The 25,590-nt window shown below is 42.8% G+C and overlaps 1 protein-coding gene across 1 annotated transcript in view; it reads right to left on the bottom strand.

The window, feature by feature from the left end:
- LOC138946588 (atrial natriuretic peptide receptor 1-like) overlaps positions 1-25,590 on the bottom strand; it is a 157,132-nt gene that overhangs the window by 45,634 nt on the left and 85,908 nt on the right. The window lies entirely within an intron of this gene.

Below are 25,590 nucleotides of genomic sequence, written 5' to 3'. Positions count from 1 at the left end.
CTTTCTAATCTCCTTTCTATGCTCTTTAATACTATTTCTCACTATTTTATGAGCTATGAAGCATGCATTACCTAGGTAGCTAGGGAGAAATACCTATTTTCAGAATGACAACTTCAACAGTGATTTACTCAAAATGGCTGACATGCTGGTTAGCACCTTTAAAGGCACAGTGCAGCTCACAGCCTTCTATTTGCAGCTGAGTGCATTAACAGTTCAAAAATCCTCCCATAGTAGTACAACAAACCCACCCAACGACGACATCTGTGAAGCTCGACAGTTTGTTGTTCACGCGAGTGCATAAATTAACCTAGTTATTACGTTGTGTACGCACAGATTCGTGACGTAAACGTCGTCTGCTTTGATACACGATCGGATTCGCCCGTACGTTTGAGACAGACCGCCCGAAACTGACCACAAACCGTGTGGCATCCGAACCGTACGTCTCACATGCTTATGTCTCCGTCTCGGCCCGTCCGTTCGAAATACAGCAGGATCCAAGGATCTATTCCGAACGGATCGCAAGCATCGCCACTGAGCGCACTTCAGTCGACACCCACTTTGCAAATGGCGGTCAGCTCAGCATCAAAACTATGGCAATCCGAATGGTGCAAAAGTCCCTTTTAGCTCTTGATGTCTAAATAACACATTATTTAGCTAAATAACGCGTTATTTAGCTAAACAATGCTTTATTTAGCTATATCATGCATTATTTAGCTAAATAATGCATTGTTTAAATTAAACAATGCATTATTTACAGATACAGAAAAAAGAGAGCCCAGAGCACTAAATAATGCATTGTTTAGCATAAATAAGAGATTGTGTTTGTAAATAACTCATTATTTATAAATAATTACGCGTTTTCTCTAAACAATATATTATATGTAAATAAAGTGTTATTTAAATAAATAAAATATTATTTAGATAAATAAAATATTATTTATCTAAATAAAATATTATTTAGATAAATAAAATATTATATGTAAATAAAATATTATTTATCTAAATAAAATATTATTTATCTAAATAAAATATTATTTATCTAAATAAAATATTATTTAGATAAATAATTTATTATTTAGATAAATAATTTATTATTTAGATAAATAATTTATTATTTACTGTTTTTGCCTTGAAATAGTATTATTACACTAAATAATGCTTTATATAGCTATATAATAGGTTTCCGCTATATAATTCATGATTTGGTAAATAATACATTATATACCGTAAATAAAATATTATATACCGTAAACAATTCATTGTTTAGCGCATCGCGAAGCCGTTTTTTCTCTTGTTGTTTTTTTTCCACGTGTTTCCGTGGATCCACGAGAGCTCTGTTGATTCTCAAACTGACCAATCAGACAACTAGCATCTGTACACTAATTAAAGTCCCATTGTTGAGTGTGACGAAAACTCGTGGTGACGATTTTAAAACATGTTGGGTCACGCATGGTCCAATCTTACATGGTCCAATCTTACATGGTCCAACCTTACATGGTCCAACCTTACATGGTCCAACCTTACATGGTCCAATCTTACATGGTCCAACCTTACATGGTCCAACCTTACATGGTCCAATCTTACATGGTCCAATCTTACATGGTCCAACCTTACATGGTTCAACCTTACATGGTCCAATCTTACATGGTCCAATCTTGCATGGTCCAATCTTACATGGTCCAATCTTACATGGTCCAACCTTACATGGTCCAACCTTACATGGTCCAACCTTACATGGTCCAATCTTGCATGGTCCAACCTTACATGGTCCAACCTTACATGGTCCAATCTTACATGGTCCAATCTTGCATGGTCCAATCTTGCATGGTCCAACCTTACATGGTCCAATCTTACATGGTCCAACCTTACATGGTCCAACCTTACATGGTCCAATCTTACATGGTCCAATCTTACATGGTCCAACCTTACATGGTTCAACCTTACATGGTCCAATCTTACATGGTCCAATCTTGCATGGTCCAATCTTACATGGTCCAACCTTGCATGGTCCAACCTTGCATGGTCCAATCTTACATGGTCCAACCTTACATGGTCCAACCTTACATGGTCCAATCTTACATGGTTGGACCTTACATGGTCCAACCTTACATGGTCCAATCTTACATGGTCCAATCTTGCATGGACCAATCTTGCATGGTCCAACCTTGCATGGTCCAACCTTACATGGTCCAACCTTACATGGTCCAACCTTACATGGTCCAATCTTGCATGGTCCAATTTTACATGGTCCAACCTTGCATGGTCCAACCTTGCATGGTCCAATCTTACATGGTCCAATCTTACATGGTCCAACCTTACATGGTCCAACCTTACATGGTCCAATCTTACATGGTCCAACCTTACATGGTCCAACCTTGCATGGTCCAATCTTACATGGTCCAACCTTACATGGTCCAACCTTACATGGTCCAACCTTACATGGTCCAATCTTACATGGTCCAACCTTACATGGTCCAATCTTACATGGTCCAATCTTGCATGGTCCAATCTTACATGGTCCAACCTTGCATGGTCCAACCTTGCATGGTCCAATCTTACATGGTCCAATCTTACATGGTCCAACCTTACATGGTCCAACCTTACATGGTCCAACCTTACATGGTCCAATCTTACATGGTCCAACCTTACATGGTCCAACCTTGCATGGTCCAATCTTACATGGTCCAACCTTACATGGTCCAACCTTACATGGTCCAACCTTACATGGTCCAATCTTACATGGTCCAACCTTACATGGTCCAATCTTACATGGTCCAACCTTACATGGTCCAACCTTACATGGTCCAATCTTACATGGTCCAATCTTGCATGGTCCAATCTTGCATGGTCCAACCTTGCATGGTCCAATCTTACATGGTCCAACCTTACATGGTCCAACCTTACATGGTCCAATCTTACATGGTCCAACCTTACATGGTCCAACCTTGCATGGTCCAATCTTACATGGTCCAATAATATATATGGACCATGTAAGATTGGACCATGTAAGGTTGGACCATGTAAGATTGGACCATGTAAGGTTGGACCATGCACGATTGGACCATGTAAGGTTGGACCATGTAAGATTGGACCATGCAAGGTTGGACCATGTAAGGTTGGACCATGTAAGATTGGACCATGCAGGGTTGGACCATGCAAGGTTGGACCATGTAAGATTGGACCATGCAAGATTGGACCATGTAAGATTGGACCATGTAAGGTTGAACCATGTAAGGTTGGACCATGTAAGATTGGACCATGTAAGATTGGACCATGTAAGGTTGGACCATGTAAGGTTGGACCATGTAAGATTGGACCATGTAAGGTTGGACCATGTAAGGTTGGACCATGCAAGGTTGGACCATGTAAGATTGGACCATGTAAGGTTGGACCATGTAAGGTTGGACCATGCAAGGTTGGACCATGTAAGATTGGACCATGCAAGATTGGACCATGCAAGATTGGACCATGTAAGATTGGACCATGTAAGGTTGGACCATGTAAGGTTGGACCATGTAAGATTGGACCATGTAAGGTTGGACCATGTAAGGTTGGACCATGTAAGGTTGGACCATGTAAGATTGGACCATGTAAGATTGGACCATGCAAGGTTGGACCATGTAAGGTTGGACCATGTAAGATTGGACCATGTAAGGTTGGACCATGTAAGGTTGGACCATGTAAGGTTGGACCATGTAAGATTGGACCATGTAAGATTGGACCATGCAAGGTTGGACCATGCAAGGTTGGACCATGTAAGATTGGACCATGCAAGATTGGACCATGTAAGATTGGACCATGTAAGGTTGGACCATGTAAGGTTGGACCATGTAAGGTTGGACCATGTAAGATTGGACCATGCAAGGTTGGACCATGCAAGATTGGACCATGCAAGATTGGACCATGTAAGGTTGGACCATGTAAGGTTGGACCATGTAAGGTTGGACCATGTAAGGTTGGACCATGTAAGATTGGACCATGCAAGGTTGGACCATGCAAGGTTGGACCATGTAAGATTGGACCATGCAAGATTGGACCATGTAAGGTTGGACCATGTAAGGTTGAACCATGTAAGGTTGGACCATGTAAGATTGGACCATGTAAGATTGGACCATGTAAGGTTGGACCATGTAAGGTTGGACCATGTAAGATTGGACCATGTAAAGTTGGACCATGCAAGATTGGACCATGCAAGATTGGACCATGTAAGGTTGGACCATGTAAGGTTGGACCATGTAAGGTTGGACCATGTAAGGTGGGACCATGTAAGGTTGGACCATGTAAGATTGGACCATGTAAGATTGGACCATGTAAGATTGGACCATGTAAGGTTGGACCATGTAAGGTTGGACCATGTAAGGTTGGACCATGTAAGATTGGACCATGTAAGATTGGACCATGTAAGGTTGGACCATGTAAGGTTGGACCATGTAAGATTGGACCATGCAAGGTTGGACCATGCAAGGTTGGACCATGTAAGATTGGACCATGCAAGATTGGACCATGTAAGATTGGACCATGTAAGGTTGAACCATGTAAGGTTGGACCATGTAAGATGGGACCATGTAAGATTGGACCATGTAAGGTTGGACCATGTAAGGTTGGACCATGTAAGATTGGACCATGTAAGATTGGACCATGCGTGACCCAACATGTTTTAAAATCGTCACCACGAGTTTTCGTCACACTCAACAATGGGACTTTAATTAGTGTACAGATGCTAGTTGTCTGATTGGTCAGTTTGAGAATCAACAGAGCTCTCGTGGATCCACGGAAACACGTGGAAAAAAACAACAAGAGAAAAAACGGCTTCGCGATGCGCTAAACAATGAATTGTTTACGGTATATAATATTTTATTTACGGTATATAATGTATTATTTACCAAATCATGAATTATATAGCGGAAACCTATTATATAGCTATATAAAGCATTATTTAGTGTAATAATACTATTTCAAGGCAAAAACAGTAAATAATAAATTATTTATCTAAATAATAAATTATTTATCTAAATAATAAATTATTTATCTAAATAATAAATTATTTATCTAAATAATATTTTATTTAGATAAATAATATTTTATTTAGATAAATAATATTTTATTTACATATAATATTTTATTTATCTAAATAATATTTTATTTAGATAAATAATATTTTATTTATCTAAATAATATTTTATTTATTTAAATAACACTTTATTTACATATAATATATTGTTTAGAGAAAACGCGTAATTATTTATAAATAATGAGTTATTTACAAACACAATCTCTTATTTATGCTAAACAATGCATTATTTAGTGCTCTGGGCTCTCTTTTTTCTGTATCTGTAAATAATGCATTGTTTAATTTAAACAATGCATTATTTAGCTAAATAATGCATGATATAGCTAAATAAAGCATTGTTTAGCTAAATAACGCGTTATTTAGCTAAATAATGTGTTATTTAGACATCAAGAGCTAAAAGGGACTTTTGCACCATTCGGATTGCCATACAAAACTGATTGCCGATTCGGAACCGAAATATCTCATCAACCTGAATCTTGGCGACGAGTTGGTATCTATGGAACCATGGAAATAAAAACTACAAAAACCAGCAACATCGGGACCTGTTCATACTGTCCATGCAGCAGACTTCCACGTCAAGTGTGGGGTGAAAATGGAAGGAAAGCGTCTGGATCTAGATTTGTTTCATGTATTTTATCTGTATCAAAGATGGTTTATCTGTCTCTGTCTCTATGCTTTCCTTGCTGTACGCTTTTGTCTTGAAGGCAAGTATGTAGATCCACATTTCTCTTCTGTTCCTGTCTCTAATCTGCCTTAGCCGAACTCTAGTTCTACGTTCAAAACAATTATCTACCTCTTACTGCACATTGCCTCTTTTACAGTGTACACTTATCTGGCAACTACTATCATAATCAATGTGTCATCCTTTTGGAAAAATGCTGTCAGTTAATTGGAAGAAAAGAAAACTGAATCTAGTGTTGATTACCCTACCGTACATTGTGTAGTTGAAAACATAGAGAAAAACAAAACACAGTGGCAACGATAATTGTTTATGACTGTAGAGAAAAAGTCATCTTTACGCTCTTGATTTAAATCAAATTAAGCTTAGTCACGAACACAAAGCAAATAGCGGCTGACTCAGTGGGGTCGGCCCGCTATTGCGCGGGGCCGCTATTGCGCGAATCTTTAGGGTCAGGGTTAGAATTAGGGTTAGGGTTAGGGTTAGGGTTAGGGTTAGATTCGCGCAATAGCGGCCCCGCGCAATAGCGGCCCAGCCCCGACTCAGTCACTGAGGTAATCGCATAAGAGGGATCTCTTGCCTTGATATTTATATTACTATGGAACGCCGAATAGACCATTTCCCCGGCCGGAATTCCGCGCGGACTTTCTAGCTATTCTCGTCGTTGATTGGTCAGAAATTCCGACCGAACTTTTAATGTCCTCGCGCAATTCCGCCCGGAATTCCGCCCGGACTTTCGAGCTATACTCGTGTTTGATTGGTTAAATTGTCCTCGCGCAATTCCGCCCGGACTTTTCTCGGGAACGTTCGTATGTGTTCGGCACTTTCCGCCCGGACTTTCAAGAAATTTAAAAAAGTTGGAACGGAAGAGAATCGGATCGAAGAACCAATAGATTGGTTAAAATGTCCTCGCGCAATTCCGCCCGGACTTTTATCGGAATTTTAGAGAGACATCAAAACAGTGGGATTGGAAGAGAGTCGGATCAAAGAACCAACATAAATCGCGCGCGCGCGTGTGTGAGTGTGAACACAGCTATTTCGTGGAAGCGGTTTTCGAACAGTGCACACTTCGGAAAAGTGCTCAAGTTGTTTCCCTTGATTCAAATAAAGGGTTTTGACTGACTGAACACAGACCAAACTCTCTCTCTCTCTTCTCTCTCTGATTCTAACCTTCTTTTTATATTTAGTCAAGTTTTGACTAAATATTTTAACATCGAGGGGGAATCGAAACGAGGGTCGTGGTGTATGTGCGTATGTGTGTGCGTGCGTGTGTGTGTGTGTGTGTGTAGAGCGATTCAGACTAAACTACTGGACCGATCTTTATGAAATTTGACATGAGAGTTCCTGGGTATGAAATCCCCGAACGTTTTTTTCATTTTTTTGATAAATGTCTTTGATGACGTCATATCCGGCTTTTCGTGAAAGTTGAGGCGGCACTGTCACGCCCTCATTTTTCAACCAAATTGGTTGAAATTTTGGTCAAGTACTCTTCAACGAAGCCCGGGGTTCGGTATTGCATTTCAGCTTGGTGGCTTAAAAATTAATTAATGACTTTGGTCATTAAAAATCGGAAAATTGTAAAAAAAAAATAAAAATTTATAAAACGATCCAAATTTACGTTTATCTTATTCTCCATCATTTGCTGATTCCAAAAACATATAAATATGTTATATTCGGATTAAAAACAAGCTCTGAAAATTAAATATATAAAAATTATTATCAAATTTTTTTTTTCGAAATCAATTTAAAAACACTTTCATCTTATTCCTTGTCGGTTCCTGATTCCAAAAATATATAGATATGATATGTTTGGATTAAAAACACGCTCAGAAAGTTAAAACAAAGAGAGGTACAGAAAAGCGTGCTATCCTTCTCAGCGCAACGAATACCCCGCTCTTCTTGTCAATTCTACGTGTTCTGTGAGTTCGACAGCTACTTGACTAAATATTGTATTTTCGCCTTACGCGACTTGTTTTCGATTGCAACTCTTTGCAAGTGCCGTCCTTAATTAGTTCTTAGATGCGCGCGGTCCGAGATTTCGGCGCCACAATGTGAAATTATCTTTCAAGCTGCATGTATACATGTACACATTTAGCTTCCAAGTTTGTATTTCAAATGTTCTTTGTTTTTGCCTCTCTCAGTGTGTCCCCCGTCTGTCTGTCCGAGTCTTGCTCTCCCTGTTTCTCTCCCTGTCATTTCCTGTCTCTGTATGTCTGTCGTTCTCGGTCTGTACGTGTGTCTGTCTGTCTCTCTTGTGTCTGTCTGTCGGTCTGTCTGTCTCTCTCCCTCTGTCTCTTTATGTATCTGTCTGTCTCTCTCTCAGAGAAGCCCGAATGTAGTTTGCAGCTGTAATAAATAACAGTTGACGGCGGTGCATCGTTTTGATGATTTGTCCACTATCCTTTTTTGTGTGTGAGTGTGTATCATAATCGCGCGCGCACCCACACACACACACACACACACACACACACACACACACATCTGAAACGTTGCCTCATCGCCCACCTCACCCTCTCCCCAATTTGGAAAAAGAAAGAAATATCATTTGTAACAGTATTTTCTAACGCCCTAGCAGATATTCTCGGAACAGTGTTGTTCTTTGTGACCTTGGTCGTAACGGAAAAATCTAGCAGTCTGCTGAGTAACGGATGGCGCATGAAATGAGTCATTTGTGTCGTTTTACACCTCTTTTCAGTTCTACTTGGAAAGGATGCCGCACACACATAACAACTGTCCTTCCTTTACGCTCTTTTAAGTCAAAATAGGTCTGACAAGGCGTGTACGTCGAATGACAAATATCATACATACCCTTACTTGAATGAAATGCTATACCAGCCAAAAATAAACCAGAAAATATACAGTGTTATTGTTGACTTGACACCAGCAAACTATTCCCTCCGATCGTTTCCCCGCAGTGTCACTCGCGGTGGTGGAATAGCAGTGATCTTCAAAAACTCTCTCTCTAGTCATGTGTCGTTTAATTCGGTACTGCCATTTACACATCCATCCTTTGAGTGTGTACAAGTGACACTAACCCTTTATCAGAAACCAGTTTAGTTGTTTTGCATCTATAGGCCTCCTCCAAACTCAAAAAACAAATTGACTGATGCCATGTTTTTCTCTGAATTTCATGACCTTGTTGACCATTGTAACACTTTGTCTGGAACTCCTGTTTTGCTTGGTGATATCAATGTTCATTTTGATGACTGCAACCACCCTTCCACTGTCAAGATGTTATTTTAGATGTTTTTCAATTCACACAGTCAGTCAGTCATCCAACGCACAAGAAGAACCACATACTGGATTGGGTTATGCATAGGCCTGATGATCATATTGTTCAATCTGTGTCTGTTACACATGCCTTAGCCTCAGATCATTTTTGTGTTTTGTTTGATCTGATGACCCAGTGTCCTCCTCCTCCACCCATGTTTAAGTCTGTCCGTTGTCTCCGTACGATGGATAAAGACGCTTTTAGGGACGAGCTGCAGAACGCGCTGCCCCCCTCCCCTTCCGCTGACCAACTTGATGCCACACTTCGTGCTGCTCTTGACGTTCATGCCCCCGTTTCACATCGCCGTGTCCGTCCGTCCAAGTCCGCACCGTGCATGGTACTCCGATATCTGTGTCGAACTGCGTGATGCCAAATGTGACCGTAGGCGTGCTGAGCGCAGGTATCTTAAAGGCATATGTACGCGCTCCCGTGTTTACAAAGTGTAGTTTGCCCATAATCGATGTCAAACGCACCATAAGACCATATAATGACGATATGTCGCCATGCGCGGACCATATACATGCATTACAGCTTGTTTTAGAGTCTCAAAAACTTTGGATGTAAACAAAGACGCGGAGTTATTTCCCTTGCGTCAACGCTACCTCTGTTGGCAAATCTATAAATAGGACGATCCAGATCAAAATGAAAATTAACATATCTCAACATTGAAGGGGTCCTAGACAACAATATTTTGCAAGGAACTTAATTTAGCATGTCTCCAGCTGTTGGTAAAGCAATTAGCGTGTATAGTCATCGAGTACATATGGCTTTAAGACTGGTCTTACTGTCCATAAACAAATATTTCAAGGAGCAAAGGACGTCACATGGTAACTAAGTTAGTACACGCAGCAAAGACAACCTTCCTCCAAGCCCAGATTATTGCTTGCGATTCAAGCAAAACATTGTTCGATATTTGCAGCCGGTTGACCGGCCGCAGTAAGGTATCCCCACTTCCCACTGTTTTCCCCGCTAGTCAGCTGCCAGATGTATTCAGTGATTATTTTGTCAAGAAGGTTTCTGATATTCGTTCTGAACTTGATCAGATGAGTGCACATTCTGCTTCCTCCAGTCATGTTGATGTTCCCACTGATTGTTCTTTTCCATAATTTCAGCCAATCAGTGAAAAAGACCTTAGATCCATTATTCTGAAGTCCAAACCAACAACTTGTCCACTTGATGCCATACCCACACCACTGCTTTTTGAGAATCTTGATGTGTTGTTGCCAACTCTTACTCAAATTGTCAATGATAGCCTGTTATCTGGTGTTTTTCCATCATTGTTCAAAACTGCACTTGTCAAACCACTTCTCAAAAAACCTAGTCTTGATGTCAATATTTTGAAGAATTATCGTCCTGTATCTAATTTATCATTCTTGTCCAAAGTTTTTGAAAAGGTAGTTTTGAAGCAGCTGTTGTCATATTTGAACACCCATGATTTGATCTCGCATTCTCAGTCCGCTTATCGCCCTTCTCACTGTACTGAAACAGCATTACTTAAAGTAATCAGTGACATTCTGTCTGCTCTGGATGGTGGTGATGTGTCAGTGCTTACCCTACTTGACCTTTCTGCAGCGTTCGACACGATTGACCATGTCACGCTTCTCCATAGACTTCAGACTCTGTGCGGCATCTCCGGTCCACCGCTGGCATGGCTTGAGTCCTATCTCATTGGCAGGACTCAGGCTGTGCTTGTCGATGGCCAGATGTCTGCTCCAGCCCCACTTTCTGTCGGCGTTCTCAAGGTTCAGTACTCGGTCCCATCCTTTTCATCATGTACACCAAGCCCCTCTCCACACTGATTCGAAACCATTCTGTTTTAAATCAGTCTTTTGCTGATGACACCCAGCTGTATAAACCCAGTCCCCCTGCAGGCCAGAGCCAATCCGAGGTTGCCAGAGCCCTGCGGGTGTCCCAGAGCACCATCTCTCGCCTCTGGCACCGTTTTCAACAAACTGGGTCGTCAGCTCCCGCGCCAAGGTCAGGACGACCTAGACTGACGACACAGGCGCAAGATCGCTACATCCGGATCACCCATCTTGGGCATCGGTTCCAGTCAGTCTCGGTGACCGCTAGGGCACTGCCTGGTGGCCGCCGCATCTCCGTGCAGACCGTCTGGAACCGCCTGCATACAACTGGTCTACATGCTTAGAGGACACTCCGGGGCGACGTCCTGACTCGCCGCCATTGCCAGGCCAGGATGCAGTGGGCGAACCAGCACCTCCAGTGGACCCTTCCTTGCCAACAACTAGCGCCACGTTGTCTTCAGCGATGAGTCTTATTTCCTCCTACAACATTACGACAGCAGGAGGAGGGTGTACAGGAGGCAAGGAGAGCGCTACCACCAGCAGTGCGTAGATGAGGCGCCTCCTCATGGTGGTGGGGGCGTGATGGTGTGGGGGGCCATCACCAACACTGGCAGGAACCAGCTTGTGGAAGTTCCAGGCCGCCTGAACACCCAGCACTACGTGCAGGACATTCTGCAGCCACACGCCCTGCCCCTCCTGGCCGCGCCACGGGCTCAGTTCCAGCATGATAACGCCAAACCCCACACCGCCAGACTCACCACAAACTTCCTGGCCGCCAACAACGTGAACACTCTGCCCTGGCCCTCTCTCTCCCCAGATTTGAACCCAATTGAACACGCATGGGATGAACTGGGAAGAAGGCTCAATGCGAGAGTTAACGCCCCTCCCAACAGGAGACAACTCTTCCAGGCCTTACAGCAAGAGTGGGACAACATTCCCCAACAGACTTTGCGAAGACTCATTGCTTCCATGCCAAGAAGATGCCAGGCTGTAATTGACTCACGTGGAAGCCATACTCGTTACTGACTTTGACCTTGGTTTGTGTGAAGGTCACGCTTAATGAATAACTGCAAAGTACAGCAAATAAAGACATGCATCTGTGCTATCGAAAAAGCTCAAAAACTTTTCTGTCCGACTTATGTATTGTTTGTTTCGAAAGAATGAAATGTCAATAAAATTATTCATCAAACTAACTATGCGATACTTTTTTTTGCACAGTATATGATACATTGGTTTTGGCAATGATCGCATTCACGTCTTGCACCATTAACAGCTGAGGGCCCCAAAGGGGGGGTATCATCACGATCACGGGAAGGGAAATTTTAGCTTTCACGATCACAGTTACCTTGATTTTTGTTTTCACAATCACGAACACCAGTGGCAAATCACGGTCACGGTAAAAGTTGCAGGTACAGATAGCACGTGTCAAAGTAAACACAACCACACAGTTATTCGCTCCTCTGGATTCAACACAAAGTGACAACTGTTGCACTTTTTTATTATTTTTTTGGAATTCTCTTTCATTCACACATAGAAATACATATCATGATTTGTAATCAGTAACAAGAATGTTGTTTTCGTTGTTTTTTCTCTCGCTCTCTGAGTCTCTCTCTCTCTCATACAGACACTTACAGGAATATACACTCCAGGGGCGGAGCAGTTAAGCCAGAGGGGGGGGGGGGGTGTTACAACCTGGGGTCCAGGGGTAGACCTTGTGGGGTACATGGGCAAGGCCCCGTTGGGGGGTCTGGGGGGGCTTAGCCCCCCAGAAGATGAAGAGTTTTAGCTATTTTATGAACAATTTATGGCTTATCCTTGATTTTAAACATGATCAACTGGTGTCAGCAGCCACTCATTATTTCTTTTAAAGTTATTATTAATTTTGTTTTGACAGCCGGGGGGGGGGCCCGGAACCCCTGTAACCCCCCCCCCCCCTATCCCGCCACTGCACTCATACACATTCAACTCCCACACCCTCACTCACACACATGAATATATATACTTGCACAATTTCACATTTCCAGAGCTAAATCTTTTAAACCCATTTTCTCAAAAACTATTGGGTGGATTGAAATTAAAGTACATGTATGTGTGATGGTAGAGTCTATAATAACAAAATCCCCAACGAACATGACTTTGATCGACTTTGACATGAGGATCAAGTGACCCAAACTGGCACGTCTCCCCGCCATAGTTCCTGAATTTAACCCATTGTTGATAAGTTTACAGGCGCTAAAATAAATCCAAGCCTAATGCAAAGAAGCGACAATTAGAATCTATGCCAAGCGTGTCCACGTTGCTGGGATGAAAAACACATTTCTAGTTTCGGTTTTGGCTACACGCAGGTTCGATCAGACTCGAGCCAGTCGAGGTTACACTGAGCGAGTGACAGCCGGACGTGGCAATGTCGACAATGTCAATGATCTCAATCAAACTCAAAGATCTTGAACAAATTTCAAGATCTTTGCCTACATTCAGAACGGTCATAGAGCAACATAGATAGGGCCGGACTAGGGGGGGGAGCGGGGGGGGGTTACAGGGGTTGCGCAACCCCCCCCCCCCCCCTGGCTTTAGCATACGTACCTCCCAAACGCTTGTTTTGTTTTTTGTGGGGGAGGAAGGGGGTGGGGGGGTTGCATCTGGATCATCATGAAATCCGAGGAGAAATCGCACCTCTCACCCCCTTTCGAAAGACTTTTCTTCAACGATTTTTGTGATGAAAGGTATGAGTCCTTACAATCTCAATTCTTCTTCATTGCCTATACAGCTTGCTGTCGAATTTACCTTTTTCGTTCAAGGAGAGGCTTCCTTTCCCTCCAGAAACATCAAAAAACGTTCAGCTTCACCCCCACCAAGGGCCCCCTGGACCGCCATCTGTAACCCCCCCCCCCCCCCCCCCCCCCCCCCCCCCCCCCCCCTAGTACTTACCTAGTCCGGCCCTGAATAGATCAACATACCTTGAAATTTCGTCTTCGGAAAGACAGACCCGTAGCCTGACCTTTTCATCAAGGAAGGCATTCTCGCCGCCTTCTTTGGTCTGGTTTGAATCCACAAAATATAACAGAGGTTCGATGACAGTACCGCTGCATGCCATTATTGATCTTCGAATTCGAATTTGACTGAATGCACTCAAAAGGCTTTAGCACGAAGCCCTTCCATTGGATGAAGTTTGGCAGACTTTTGCAATTCGCCTTCTGATTGGATCTCTTTTTATATTTAGTCAAGTTTTGACTAAATATTTTAACATCGAGGGGGAATCGAAACGAGGGTCGTGGTGTATGTGCGTGTGTGTGTGTGTGTGTGTGTGTCTGTGTGTGTGTGTGTGTGTGTGTAGAGCGATTCAGACTAAACTACTGGACCGATCTTTATGAAATTTGACATGAGAGTTCCTGGGTATGAAATCCCCGAACGTTTTTTTCATTTTTTTTTATAAATGTCTTTGATGACGTCATATCCGGCTTTTCGTGAAAGTTGAGGCGGCACTGTCACGCCCTCATTTTTCAACCAAATTGGTTGAAATTTTGGTCAAGTAATCTTCGACGAAGCCCGGACTTTGGTATTGCATTTCAGCTTGGTGGCTTAAAAATTGATCAATGAATTTGGTCATTAAAAATCTGAAAATTGTAAAAAAAAAATAAAAATTTATAAAACGATCCAAATTTACGTTTATCTTATTTTCCATCATTTGCTGATTCCAAAAACATATAAATATGTTATATTCGGATTAAAAACAAGCTCTGAAAATTAAATATACAAATATTATTATCAAAATTAAATTGTCGAAATCAATTTAACAACACTTTCATCTTATTCCTTGTCGGTTCCTGATTCCAAAAACATATAGATATGATATGTTTGGATTAAAAACACGCTCAGAAAGTTAAAACAAAGAGAGGTACAGAAAAGCGTGCTATCCTTCTTAGCGCAACTACTACCCCGCTCTTCTTGTCAATTTCACTGCCTTTGCCATGAGCGGTGGACTGACGATGCTACGAGTATACGGTCTTGCTGAAAAATGGCATTGCGTTCAGTTTCATTCTGTGAGTTCGACAGCTACTTGACTAAATATTGTATTTTCGCCTTACGCGACTTGTTTTGTGTGTGATTAGTTCTCTTAAAGGGAAGCAATCGCTGTCAAAATCATATTTCTGAATGTGTTGTTGCTTTCCTTCAATCAGAATTGGCTCCTTGACGAATAGAGGATCATAGAGTGATACAGCTGTGAAAAATGTACGTTGAAAATAAAATGCTTTGCAATAACGCCCATCACGATCACGAAAGCAAATGACGATCACGATCACGAGACTTGATTTTTTTGTCATCACGGATCACGGGCAAAGTCCCATCACGATCACAGGAATGGAAATTTCGGCAATCACGGTCACAGAAAGGTCAAAAACGCCAATCACGATCACGATTTTAAACCCTTTGGGGCCCTCACAGCTATTTGTAATCCTGCGTTTTGAAGAATTTGAGTGATCGCCCTTGATTTCAAAGCATTTACATATGAGTGTCCGGTAAATTCCCATTCCATGTTTTTAGTGAGTAGAGAATAGCTCGAAAGTCCGGGCGGAATTCCGGCCGGAATTGCGCGAGGACAATAAAAGTTCGGTCGGAATTTCTGACCAATCAACGACGAGAATAGCTCGAAAGTCCGCGCGGAATTCCGACCGGAATTCCGCGGGGACATGGCCTATCTGCTGTTCCATAAATTATAGTCTCGACTTGCCAAGACTATCATCACAGCGTCATAGATTTCATGACGTCTGTCGTCCCTCGCGTCATAATACACACCGTATAACCGGTTGATACGAAGAAACTACCCACGCTCGATTCCCCCTCTATGTTAAAACATTTAGTCACCGGCCCCCGTAGCGCAGTGGTTAGCGCATCGGGCTGTGGGCCGGGAGGTCGTGGGTTCGAATCCCATCAGGGTCATGTGGGTTTTTCGGGCTACGGTCGGCTCCTACCCAGAGTGGAAGTGCTATGGTTCCTATGGGAAGGCTGGAATCACACAGCCGAGTGTCATTCACTTAACGAATGCGACTTTGAGGGTGCTCAGGTTCTGTTTACCTGACCAACACCGCAGGTGCGGCAGTTCTCGAGCCTGGTTGACACCAGGATATATTATGACAGTAAGCGTAGAGTGCTGCCCTGTCACGTAGTCTCAAACCAAATTGGAAATCCATAGCATCATCATTATAATCATCCTCATCTCATTAATCATCCAAAATTATAAATTGTCCTTGCTCTTGTGGCCCTTCATGCCCGGAGCTCTCATGGTGACCTTGGTCTCAGTGTTCCTGTTCCATCCTTCCCTGAATAGTACTTCTGCTGTCAGTCTTCAACGTGTGACGTTCTGGGGGGTCGACGGAGGGACGTGGTGGCGGTCTGCTCTCTGGAGGGGACCCTCACTCAGTCTGGCTCCGCGACTTAGCAGTCAATGTCGTTAGTAGGGGGCATAGTAGGTAGTGGGCTGCGTCCGTTGGCTCGGGACAGACCCACTACTGAACACCGTCGAAGTGACTCAGCAGAAGTGCAGTGTCATCTTCCGAGGGTAGCCTACCGCAACGACCCGACATCCCTCCCTGGAGCGTCTGTAAAATCGACAAGTCTGGCAGCGGAACGAAATTCAGATGTGGATGGAGCAGCGAGTGCGGGGACGGGGCGGCGTGAGAGCACACCGGGACAAGGAACAGGTGTAAGGGAAAAAAAAAAAAAAAAAAACAAAAAACATTTAGTCAAAACAAGTCGCGTAATAACCTGGGGAACGGGGGAAAAGGGGTAAAAATAATGGTTACAGAAATGATATCAAATGGAAATGGTAAAGTGAATGTAGATCTAACAAATCTGGCATGTTATACTTATGCACGCTTCTGCATAATGGAGAATTTTCAAGTTGAACAAGAGGCGAAGCCTTCAAGGCTCACGTAAGAAATCGACAAACAGTAACACAAACTCAATCACTCCGTCACACATACACACACACACACAGTAAGCATAGGTGAAACTGTGCAAGAAAGCGAGACACCATGAGCGAGTTTTCGCGAGGAACAGGGTTGAGCTACGGTAGGGTCACTGCGCATGTCTGGTTTTTTTCTTCGCGGAAACGCTGTTGGGTTGTGTCCAGTCGCGTCCCTTGCAACAAGATGGCGACAAGCGCGTTACGGATTTACTGTTGTGGAGAGTTGATGGACGACGATGATGAACAAGCAGTACTGTTTTATTGTTGATGTGAATGTAATGCCAAAACATCGAACTATCGATTCGAACGTCAATGAAGAAGTGAGCGTGAAAATCGAGCGCAAAACAGCCGGGTAAAAGTTCAGGGCGCTAAAGTACATTTGAGCCGAAATCGCACCCAAACTCCTGTTGACCTCATTTCTTCCCAAAATAAACATCACTGCTAAAATAAAATGCATTAAAACCAAGACAGTATCCAACCCAGTATCCTTAATTTTTGAAAGGCTAAGTGATTTACAACAAATGTCTTCTCACAATCCGTAACTTTGTCAAAAAATATTTGCAGAAGTTTCTCACCTCGCCTTGGCAGCCATCTTGGAACTGGAGAGACCCTACGCAGGAAGCAAGGTTGAAAGTTGGTTAACCGGTGACGTCACTCCAGTCGTACCGGACCGAGTTTTTGCGACCTCCGGTTCGACTCGAGTCACCTTAGTTGACGCTAAAAATCTGCCAACTAGTCTCGGCCCGCTCACAATAACAATGACAGTAATTCCTTCGCGTGACGTCTAACCCTCTTACGTCATAATGTGACGTCTTCAAATGTTAAAGTTTCTATCACACACGTCAAACACTTTTGACCGAGACGTAATCTTCTTATGCGAGCTTTATCCATAGACTCGGAAATGTTAAAGTTTCTATCACACACACACACACGCACGCACGCACGCACAGACAGACAAAAGTTAGCATCGCATAGGCTACACTTACGTGAGCCAAAAACGGTATATTTTGATGTGCCCTCAATGGCCAGCCATAGTTGGGTGACTGTTTTACCATGGGAGACAAGTTCTACAACTTCGTTTTGCGCGAGCATTTGAAGCAGAACTCTGCACATCAACAAATCTTTGGTAAGTAAAGTATTTCGTCTTTTTTGTGCAAATTATAGTTTGAATTAAGAAGTTGCCACTCAAAACTTGCATAATCAATCAATATTTCCGAGGTATTTCTTTGTTATAGGAGAAATAAACGATTGGAAGCGATCGATTGATACTGCAGCAGACGATGCTTTGGCAGTCTGTAACACGCAGCAGTGTTCGCTCGAATATATGTTTTAGATTTCTTTTTTTTGGTCTTTTTCTTAATGAAGATGATCTAGTTGACTACTTTTTTGGAATGCGCAAGAAGATGATAAATCAGCAGTAGCTAAATATCTGTATATGACTGTAAATAGGACCGAATTGTTTCAGGCGACCTTCACCTTCACGCCGGCGCTAATGTTTTTAGGTCACAAGTATGGCTCGCGAAACAGATCTAAAGCTGCTGAGACAGTGTTGTGTATAAAATAGATTCACCGAAAAAAAGACATTATTTAACTTCTTATGATCAAACCATGAGGTAATTTAGTTACATGTATGTATACTCTAACATTGCTGAGAACTGGGCGTGTGAGTCTGTGTGCGTGTGTGTGTGTGTGTGTGTGTGTGTGTGTGTGTGTGTGTGTGTGTGTGTGTGTGTGTGATTCCCGCCAGATTAAACGTCTAAAGTGATATAACACAAAATGACTAATGCTCCGTTTAATATACTCCGCAGGTTTTATTCCAATTACCAAACCATGGCGCTGTGTGTTTCGTGTGGTGATCCGCTTAACCTGGGAGGGAAGACTGTTGTGCCAACAGACAGAGGAAGAGATACCACAAGGCTAGTCTGGAACGGGGTGATGCCGTTTGTCTCAGTGCACGAGGATTGTCGCCGCAATGACATGTAACATTCAGAGCGTTTTGAAGAAGAAAGAAGAAAAAGAGAACTTTTTACCAAATGTAGCACAGAATTTGCGCTCACAGAAAGAATGTTTTGACTTTGCTAAATGTTGCCTTTTTTGCGGCAAGGAAGCAAAGCTTGATTCGCGCTCTGGTCCCAAAGTGTATCCAGTTAGGACTCTTGACTTTGAACGCACAATTTTTCAAGTTTGTTCTCAGCGCGGTGATGAATAGGCAGACACTGTACGAAGCAGACTGGAGTTTGTATAAGATTTGCCAGCTGCTGACACAATCTACCATCAAAACTGTAGTCTTTGCTTTCGGAGCAAGAAAAGACCACCACAGTTTACTCAGTCGCATCAAGGCAACAAACAGGTGAAACACGAGAGGAAAGCTGAAGCGTTTGAGAAAGTTGCTACCTATCTGGTTCAAAATGACAACGAACAGATCACAGTGAACGACCTGATTATCAAAATGAAGGAGTTTACAGATGATGCATTAATTTGGTGAGTAGCTCATCGTCACGGAAGTGAACGGCAAGTCAAATGTCGTAACATTCAGGAAGACAGCCTCTTTAATTCTGCATAACTTTTAAGCAAAAACGGTCAAAGATGAGGATGCACAGTAGGACCTGATTCTCAAAACCGCTGCAGACCTGCTAAAGAGTGACATAAGAGCGGTGCCGACAACCCGTGCAATGTACCCCAGTGATGATGACATTTCATCGCGTGGCGCCAACTTAGAATTTGTTCCAAAGTCCTTACAGCTTCTTCTTGAAAACATCTTCAGTGGAAAGGAAACCAGCATGAAAGTCTCATCGATTAGACAGGCAATAATGCAGGCATCTCGCCCACGATTTTTGCTGTGTCCCCTACAAATAGGACTAGCTGTGCAAATGCATCACTGTTTTGATTCAAAGTTTCTCATTGACACATTGTATTCTCTGGGATTCTGTTCATCGTACAAGGAGGTTCTGACCTATGAAATGAATGCTGCCGTTTCAGAAAACAACGTTGCGTTTCAAGTTGATGGCCACTTTACCCAGTAAGTCGCAGACAACCTCGACCACAACACAGCAACACTTGACGGGTGCAACACATTTCATGGGATGGGAATGATCGCTACTGTCACTCCGATCATCGGGAAAACAGACAGGATCAGAAGAAGAACTGACGTCAAGCCAGAATAGTGAAAAGTGCGAAAGTTGACATCCAGTACTACAACAGACACGCGTGTGATGGCCTGCTGAAGCTGAAATTTGAACATCTTTGAAATCTTATTTGTAGAAGATGTAACATCAAAGGTGGATCTGCTGTGGAAAGCTTGCTGGCTGTTGCAACCCAACAGACCATCTTGGTCTGGTTTCATGCAACCCATCCACAAGGGAAGCTATCCAGGACTGTCATCCATAACATTTATGCCGATGATCGACTTGAATCCAAGCGACACCACGTATTTTCTACCCTGCATTTTCATCTGTGCTCAGGCAAAGCGCAGCAACCTGTGTTGACATTTGACCAACCCTTATCAGGTGGACAGCTCTTGGCATCATCTCCAGTGAGCCAGATGGCAGCGACCTTAAACACATTGTCCTTCGCCTTGGACCATTCCACCTGGAAATGAGTTTCCTGGCGTGTATTAGCCACCTGATGGAAGAAACGGGTCTTCATGAAAAGCTGTCCACTGTGTACGCACCAAACGCAGCGAGCAACATGCTTCAAGGGAAAGCTGTGCTGCGTGCCGTTCGAGGACACATACTAGTTGACGCAGCACTAAGCATTCTGTTGCTGTCTGACACATTCCATGTGCCACTGCCCGAAAGTGACACAGAAAAGAATAGAGATGAAAACACACAAGATGAGCAGACAGGAACACTTTCGACCCCTTACGAGTCTGAACTCAATGTGAACCAAGTTGACGCACTGAGCATCAATAAGGACACTGATGTGCAGCTTCACGGTGATCTACAGATAGAACTAGTTTCTCAGCTCCCCTCTGTTCTATTTTTTGTCGTTTTCTTAATGAAGATGATCTTGTTGACTACTTTTCTTGGAATGTGCAAGAGAATAATAATCAGCAGTAGCTAAACATATGTATTTTACTGTAAATAGGACCGAATTGTTTTAGACAAACACGCTGGTAAATCTTCAAAGTTTTGAAACATCAAACAGCTGATTGCAATCTTGGCAACGTGTGCCACTTGCTCCTCTTTCTCCACGCCTTTACCGGCAGCGACACAACCTCTGGGCCCTATGGTGTCGGAAAAGCAACCTCGATGAAGAAACTAAAAAAAAACCTGAAGTTGCAAACACTTGCGACCTTGGAGGATATCCTATCAGCAGGCGAAAAGGCGTTAGTACTGCTCTATAACAGTAGATCCAGAGAGGGTCTCGATGAACTTCGCTACAGACTCTTCTGTTCAAAGGTAGCAGTTGGAACGACGTTTGTGCAAGTTCACACTCTGCCGCCCACCTAAGCAGCTGCCCGATTCCACAGCATGCCAGTGTACATGCAGGTAAAAAAATGGATAGAACTCAAAGTGGCCATGAATCCCACGGACTACGGATGGAAACTTGAGCGTGGCATCCTTGTTCCAGTGACAACAGATCTGCCGGCAGCACCAGCCGACGTGTTAAAGGTGATTCGCTGCACATGCAAAAGTGGTTGTGACACAAAACGGTGTAGCTGCAGGAAACACGGACTAGAGTCCACATCTGGATGTGGGGAATGTCGCGGTGTTGGCTGCTGCAACTCGCCTCTTCCGTCTTTTGAAATGTGAAACATCGTAACCATCAAGTTTTCCTCAAAAGGTGGCCTATTGTGTTATGCACTCTTTTGTTCACCTGAAGATGACTTTGAATGAACGCCAGTCTTGTTTTTCCAGTAAGTATTCTGCTGAAGGAGACTAACGGATAGGAAGAGGTATAGTCGTATTAAAGAATGCGTATTTCTGTTATCATCAGTACGCGAACAACGCATTGTTCATTTCATTTTCATTATTTTATTATCCCATTGCTTGGAAATTGGGAAAGCTTGCAGCAACTGTGACAAGGGTGGCGCTTCCCAGATGTGCGCATGTTAAGGTGTAATCCTCTAACTGCACTAATGACAGAATGACCAAGGTCTTTTACGTGTTACTGTGGTGACACGGGGGTGGGACATGGATACCGTTTCTTAGTCTGCTCATACCCTTGACCCTTGTCCGTCCACTGGCCTAACGAATTGTGCATTATAGATGACGGTAGACAAAGAACCTTAAAATGAAGGACTTTTGCAACGTCATTGACGAAAACAAGGGTTTTTATATGTGACGTAATCAAACCGTCATAAAAAAGTTATGCAGAGGCTGCCAACGGTATAACTCTTGGGGAATGTTGAGACAGGCTATCTTAATGTGTTGCAACAAAAAAACTTTCTGTAACCATTTTCTTTGGGTCTAAGCATAATTCTGGACAGGCTCCCCACGCTACAAGGCGAAATTACTACATTTAGTCAAGCTGTCGAACTCACAGAATGAAACTGAACGTAGTCCGCCGCTAGTGCAAAAGGCAGTGAAAGTGACGAGCCTGTTTGGCGCGGTAGCGGTTGCGCTGTGCTTCATAGCACGCTTTACTGTACCTCTCTTCGTTTTAACTTTCTGAGCGTGTTTTTAATCCAAACATATCATATCTATATGTTTTTAGAATCAGGAACCGACAAGGAATAAGATGAAATAGTTTTTAAATCGATTTCGGAAAGTTAATTTTGATCATAATTTTTATATTTTTAATTTTCAGAGCTTGTTTTGAATCCAAATACAACATATTTATATGTTTTTGGAATCAGAACATGATAAAGAATAAGATGAACGTAAATTTGAATCGTTTTATAATTTTTTTTTTTTTAATTTTACAATTTTGAGATCTTTAATGACCAAAGTCATTAATTAATTTTTAAGCCACCAAGCTGAAATGCAATACCGAAGTCCGGCCATCGTCGAAGATTGCTTGGCCAAAATTTCAAACAATTTGATTGAAAAATGGGGGTGTGACAGTGCCGCCTCAACTTTTACAAAAAGCCGGATATGACGTCATCAAAGACATTTATCGAAAAAAAGAAAAAAACGTCCGGTGTAACACGAGAAAATTACTCCCACGAGATTTTTACTCCGGAGTAAACATTTCGTACGAAAAAGTTACTCCCTTTACAAAAAAAGCACTCCCCCATTGCACGAGAAAATTACTCCCCAAGACAGGTGAGTTCCGAGTAAACATTTCGTTCAAAAATGTTACTCCCCTGACGAATAAATAACGAATAAATTACTTCACCTCAACACGAGCAATTTAACTTCCCATGCCGATATTTTTACTCCCTTGTCCCCTGTTAGTTCTTGGTGGTGGAAGGGGTGGAAAGAGGGTAGCGCGACATTCGTGTGCGCGAGATCACTTATTGGCATTATCGCTTCGCCCGCATCCCATTTTTGCGTACGAGATTTTTACTGGAAGTAAAAAACATGGGGAGTAAAAATTTCGTGGAGGGAGTAATTTTTTCGTGCCTTGGGGAGTTCTTTTCTCGTACGAAAAGTTTACTCGGAGTAAGAATTTCGTACGAAATATTTACTCCGGAGTAAATTTTTCGTGGAGTAAAAATTTCGTGTTACACCGGGGTTATCATTCCCAGGAACTCTCATGTAAAATTTCATAAAGATTGGTCCAGTAGTTTAGTCTGAATCGCTCTACACACACACATACACACACACACACACACACACACACACACACAGACACACAGACACACACAGACACATATACACCACACCCTCGTCTCGATTCCCCCCCTACGTTAAAACATTTAGTCAAAACTTGACTAAATGTAAAAAGAAAGAAAAACAAATCTAACGGATCGCTTGACTTTGGGGTAGCGCGACTTTGTTGCTGCTAGCTTTTCACTGGGAGGAAGCGATCCGAATTTCCCAGCGATGGGACAATAGGTTGAATAGAGAAATGATTTTTTTTTTTAATTTTTACAAATCGCGGTTTTAGGTTCGACGTAATTTGTAAACTATTTTTTACATTTTTACAAATCACGGGTTAACAGCTCAGTTGGAGGTTTAATTGGTGTCAGTGTGTAGACATACAGGCTGGGGGAGTGGCTTAGGAGCCGGCGAGCAGGTAGCTGTACTGCATCAGCGTCTGTTGCTGGAGATCGTTCTTACTGCGGCGTCCGAGTTGAGACGGAAGTGTCCCATCTATCTGGGTTGATAATCGGGGATTAATGTAGAGTTGTATCCTCTTAGTCAGGTTTGAGGCACACAGTTTACGAGGAAAACCCATTCTCTCTCAAGGGGTGGAAGTCAAATGTCTGCCAGACTCAGCAAATAGATTAGGCAGCCCATGATCACTGTTGAGATTGTAGTTAAAGTTCTATCAGATTTGTTGTTGGTACCTTTTGTGGCAACGATGGCAGAGGAAGACACGCAACGCGTCAAGGGCCATACTGAATCGTTTCCATCTTTGGAATCGCACTACTGCAGAATGAATTCCAGCAAGAGGTTTCTCGATGCCACACTAAACGTGGGCAGAATGTACCGGATGTACACAGATTTGTGCGCAAAACATGGAGTTGTTCCAGTGAGCAGTAGCATGTACAGAAACATATTTGACAATGAATACAATCTCTCGTTTCACAAGCCAAAGACAGATCAATGTCTCCTGTGCTACCAACACGATGAGGCAAAGCAAAACAACACCTTAACGGAAACACTAAAACAGGATTACGAAGAGCACCAACATCGAAAGCGCGAAAGCAGGGCAGAGAAGGAAAAGGACAAAGCCCTGGCTCAGGAGATGTCAATTTGGAGGTGGTGACATTCGATCTGCAGGCAGTTTTATCCACGCCACGCAATCAGGTGAGCCAGACTTATTACAAATGTAAACTGGCAGTGTATAACCTGACTGTCTATTCCCTTGCAAGCAAAGATGGAAAGTGTTTTGTATGGGATGAGACCCATGGCCACAAAGGGTCATGTGAAATAGCCACGTGCCTGTTGTGTCACATGAAAGCATTGCCACAAGTGAAGCATGCTGTGTTATACTGTGACACATGTTCTGGCCAGAATAGAAACAAGTTTGTATCCGTGGGACTACCCAACCTGCAAATCATTGACCAAAAGTTTCTTGAATCTGGCCATACTCACATGGAGTGCGACATGATGTGGTATTTTCTTTGATTGTGGCGATTCTCCTATCTCTCTGGCATGTACTGGGTGCTTTGTGATCAGTTTCTCCCCTAGATTGTATTGAAAAATGCGTCCGTGTGAGTTGACCCCCACTTGTCACCAGTAGCAAAGAGCAACTCATATACAGGTTACAACACTCGTGATTTTTTATATGGCTTGTATTTCAGTCAAGACCCAGCGGGAATATTAAAGGGACTCACTCGCCAGAGGCTCGTGAGTCCCTTGATATTCATCCGCTGGGTCTTGACTGAAATACAAACCATATAAAAAAAAACCACTCGTGTTGTAACCTATATATATCTCAAAACCAATCAGCAAGCGAGGAAAATCAACACAATGTCGATAAAAGCAATACAGACAGAGAACATAATAACACCAATTTTGATGTGGCCGACAATGACACTCACGATGACACCAACGTTAACGATAATGCTTACGATGACAATCAGAGAGAGAGAGAGAGAGAGAGAGAGAGAGAGAGAGAGAGAGAGAGAGAGAGAGAGAGAGAGAGAGAGAGAGAGAGAGACAGACAGACAGACAGACAGACAGACAGACAAGCAGACAGACAGACAGACAGACAGAGACAGAAACAGAGAGTGAGCAGAAG

This window comes from Littorina saxatilis, linkage group LG14 (assembly GCF_037325665.1).
Source record: "Littorina saxatilis isolate snail1 linkage group LG14, US_GU_Lsax_2.0, whole genome shotgun sequence".
In the NCBI taxonomy this organism is placed as follows: Eukaryota; Metazoa; Mollusca; class Gastropoda; order Littorinimorpha; family Littorinidae; genus Littorina; species Littorina saxatilis.
The sequence above is the reverse complement of the archived record's forward strand: the minus strand, read 5'-3'. Positions and strand labels throughout refer to the sequence as shown.